Below are 5,003 nucleotides of genomic sequence, written 5' to 3'. Positions count from 1 at the left end.
ACAAAAGGCAAGCAAAAGTTACAAAAGGAAAAATAAAAACTAAAAAGTAAGTAAAACAAACATCATCACATCATATATATATATATATATATATATTTTTTTTTACCTGTACTTATACAGTACTTAGGTACAGAGTGTAAGTGCTTTTACCACCTCTTGTAAGTCTAAGCTGTGTCCTCTAGTGCTCTTACAGCAAGATGAGTGGTTCATGTCGTCAATGGCAACGGCATGACGTGTCGGAAGCTGATACGAGCTCTCGCCGTGGGTAAGTGGCGGTCTGCAGCAGCACTGATTGCCATCTCGCCACCCTCTCGCTGGTTCTGCATGTTTGTTTTGACTAAACTATGGTCAGATTGCATCAGCCCGGAGACACAGGTCGGCTTTTTTCCGTTAACTCCTAAACTGGAGAAAAAGTCAGGTGAGTAGAACAACACCAGCTGAAAGTATGGGAATTAAAACAAGGTGATCTGTGCTCATTTTACCTAAATTCTGTTTCGGTCCATGCAAATTGTACTAATTTATTTCCAACATTTTATTTTGGCTATGCCACAGCTTTTCTCTTAGCTGCTTACAGTATGTGTATGGCGATGTTGGATTTATTTATTTATTTTTGGGCCAATCAAATTTCAAACCTCTCGGTGTTGCCATGGTAATCTAATGTGCATTCACAGGTAGTCCTGGCTCATCTCACTTTAACTGTTTGAGAAATGGGACGGTTGCTTTAACCAATCATATTTCAAGTGAGCTGACTCTTGATGACAGCAGTAATTTTCCATCTTCTGTTTGGTTGGTTAGCACAAAACCTGTTACAGCCAGCTTCGACTAGCAAAAATACATTTTTGCAGTTTGAAAACATAGACAGTTGAACATTCATAAACAACATCTGTGGTATGACGGACAATGGTGCCTTGAGATACGAGCGTAAATTGTTCAGTGTCCACATCTCTCAAATCATCTTTTCCCATTGAAAAGAATGGTAAGGCAATTAATCTGTTCCAGCACACACCCCAAAATAATAACAATTGCACCCAATTACACTGTGCTGTATAAAAACAAACAGTAATAACATTTGCTCTCCACATAACTTGTAAACATGGAAAATGCGAACACAAAACAAGACTGTGCCTAAAATAATGTCCTTCCTTTATGTACCATGTCACAGTGGCGGTTCTGGGGGGGGCCAACGGGGGCCAGTGCCCCTGTAGCACTGACTCTGGCCCCCCCTGTGGCCCCCCCTCCGAACGTAGATTACGCAGTGGCGCAGATTTGCAGACACGAAAGGTGGAACCAAAGTGCGTGGCTTCACATTCTAGTCGGACCCTTTAGTGTGCTGCACCACTTCAAATTGAGCGGGAAAATGAGAAGCAGTCCGCAGAGCAGATTACCACGACACGAGTGCTATTTTGACACGACACGATTTATATTTTCAATGTAAAATCACAAAACGAAACAAGCCCCCAACAGTAGCATTTTTAAGTCTAATTCCTCTTCACTTAAACATTTAACGTTAAAAATGAAAAGAAAAACTGACATTACATCATATTTCTATATGAAAAAGAAACACATTTATCCAGACACAGAGAGAGAGTCAGATGATGATAGTGGTGAGAGATTTGAAGAGGAGCAAGTTGAAAGCACCAGAGAGGGAGAGTCAGAGGACACGGGATTCATTTATTTTCAGAGCGAGGACTCAGAGCAGGAAAGGGATACAAATGAAGATCCTGAGAATTAGGAAGATGAGACTGCAATAGAAGTGGAGTGTGAGACACAGACAGAGGATATTTGCACTTCCACAAGCACTGGACCATCAGGTATGTGATGCTGAAAATAACACTATCCTGTTCTGTGTGTGGGTGCGTGTGCGTGTGTAACTTTTTTAGTATCCCATTTTAATTTTAATTTTTATTTAACAGGAACAATATATAAGACATTGCCTTCTAAAATGTGGATAATTATATGCATGTAAAACATTTAGCTTCAGTGTATTTGCAATTTTAGTCTCTGGTCAGGCTTGAGAATGTATTAATTTATATTTATTGAATACAATAAAAACTAATTAATACAATTAATAAATAGCATCAATCAATACATTTTAGACACTTGTATATGTCTGAGTGCCTCAGCAATCTAAGTGTACCGGGTTAGTGTATATGCTGTGTCCATGCAGAACTTGTGTTTACATTTATTTGGTTTGTCTTTGTCCACAGACATCAGTAGATGTAAAGAGGACCCGCCAATGCAGCCAGAGCTAAAACAGTTTCCCAGGACCCTGATGGGGGACAGGAGAAGGATCTTCAAGGCAGGCTGGTACCATATCCACCCCTGGCTTGAATATTCTCAACAGATGGACTCGGCGTATTGTTACGCTTGCAGATATTTTAGCCCTCCTAATACTGTTTTTTTCTCATCACTGTAATGTTATGACTACAATGCTTTGAAAGTTTGATGAAATAAAAAGTCAAATAATATTTCGAATCTGTCTTTTTAGCCCTGGGTTGAATGTGCCCCTCCATCAAAACCCCCGGCCCCAGCCCGGCCCCCTCAGTGAAACTGATCTAGAACCGCCACTGCCATGTCATAACTTGTTCTTCTGCAGCATCAATGGCGCATCAACGTAATAGCGCATTACCACCAGCAACTCATATTGTCTACTAAGTGAATTGGTGTCTGCTGGATGTTATGAAGGTTGCTTCTGCCATCTAGTGATGGGGGTCTGAAGCACACTTCTATCTCAGATTTATATTCCTATCTCCAGACAAAGAAATTGAACAAGCGATGGCCTGTGTCTTGAAAAGGTGTGTCAAGGCACTCTCATCTCAAAGCACCATTGTATTATTTAGTTGTTTGTTTTTGTCATGTTATTAGCTAATTATTGAACTGAACTGATCTAGATGATGTATGTGGCACTCATGTTGTTGTGTGTTTATATACTACTGGATCATTTGACGTTTATTCTTAGGTTACTGTTTATAAAGATTTTTTTAAGCATTCCCTGTTACTTTCTTACCAGTGAATAATGTAAAAGGCAAGAACTCTATCAATTCAAATTGAATGATCAATTTAATTGGATGGCTGCTGGTTTCTTGTCACTTCTTTAAACTTTCATAGAGAAAACCACCAGACGCTAGGGAGAATGCAAAGGAGGTTGACGAGCTCATTGGATAGAATCAAGGAAGCACGGCTTTATCAAGGATTCGTTCAGCCTTTTTTTTAACTGCTGAATATAAAATATTTGACATCTGCTTTCCATTTTCAATGTCTGGTGATAACATGACCCGTTTGTACTTTTGACTGACAGTCTGATGAACATTGGCAGCATGTTTAAATGGCACCTTCCAAAGCAACACCACTAATTACGCCCTTTCACATCACTATAATTGATCTCTTCGCGGGGAAGCCGCATCCAAGTGGTAGCCGGATTGTGTAATTTAATACAGAATGAGACCTCCCTCTCGTGCGTTGCTTCCAAAATTAGGGATTGGACGCCCACATAGTTGTTTGTGCATATTTGCCTTGCGGATTTTTATTTTCAAAGTCTGTCTCACTCAACCACCCTGACACACAGAGGTGGCAAAGGTACAGGTAATCTCACACTGTACTTCTGTACATCTGTATACTGTACAGATGCTTGTGTGAAAAACAAACAAACAAACAAAAACCTCTGATAAAAGCAATACTGATTTAACTCATTTAATTAAAGTCCCTGTAAAGTGGGAATAAAAATGTCCTGTAAATATCTCATACAACAGAAAAGAGTGTTGTCAAAAACCCTGCTAAATTTGAATGATCGGGAAGAAATATCAAACATAGAAAAAGAGCCTTCAAATTGGGAAAAAAAATCTGGACATTTGTCCACTCAAGAATGCTGTGGGTGTCTCTTGAATGAGCGAAAGCCGCGCCTCATTTAACTTTCACTGAATTGCCACAAATCTTTCTTATGCCTGCACATCCATACATTTGAGCTACAAAAATAACAGTCTCAAGCCTTTGTTGGCTGGAATGTATACCACTTAGTCATTGCTGGGATTTCCATGCCCTGAAGAACGGCGCTCGCCACCTGCAAGCTCACGCGCAAACAGGCTCCCAGAGGCTAAAGTGACATCCAGACAGGCGGCAGGCTCATCCGTTTCGTCACCTCCTCGCTTGGTATTGTCATTATGTCGGTCTACGTAACAGGAAAGTCAACCGTTTATTACTGAAAACACAACGGCACATGTCAACAAATTGTGGCTCACACTAGATGCAGACATTTAATCACATAGCTACTGTTAGTTATATACCCACAATGCCTTTCATATCAACACAGTATGGTAGTCAGAATGACACAAAATACAAAACACTTGGGAATTTAAATACAGACTTTGGGGTGTAAGCACGGGTAGCTAGCTAACTGCATACTGTAGTAGAAATGTGCCAAGGAATTGTTAACAATGTCACTAACAATCGCAGCAGATAGCTACTGATGCAAACGAAGGCTCTCAGATGCTCATATAGTGGAGCAGGGGCCCCCAACCTTTTTTGCCCCACGGACCGGTTTATGTCAGACAATATTTTCAGGGACCGGCAATTAAGGTGTGGCGGAAATGATACAACAAAATAATATGGTATGAGCTGCATGAAAACTGTGGCGTTTTCGAAATATAATAATAAACACAAGGAGCGTCTAATCTGGCCGCAACACTCCGATCGCTATGGCAATGTTTAATGCCTTCAAAATACGATACAACGCAAATTCAAAGTGCATGAAAATGACGACTCACCACAGCACCGAGCTTGATTTTCTGCAACCAGACGGTCCCATCTCGGGGTAAAAGGAGACAATGACACCTCAAGTGTGTGGTTTATGTCCAGTCTACTTCGTAATTTTGTTTTCGTCGCCGTTGCTGCAGAACCCCCCGCCTCACACAGGTAGCATGTCGGAAATAGCAACAGTGCTATTGTGGCCATCTCAGAGTATTCAGCCATAACTTTAATCCAGTTGTCTCGAACGTACTTTTAAGGCC

The sequence above is a fragment of the Hippocampus comes genome, unplaced genomic scaffold (assembly GCF_001891065.2).
Source record: "Hippocampus comes isolate QL1 unplaced genomic scaffold, H_comes_QL1_v1.1 scaffold129, whole genome shotgun sequence".
Classification (NCBI taxonomy): Eukaryota; Metazoa; Chordata; class Actinopteri; order Syngnathiformes; family Syngnathidae; genus Hippocampus; species Hippocampus comes.
Note: the sequence above shows the minus strand (reverse complement) of the source record.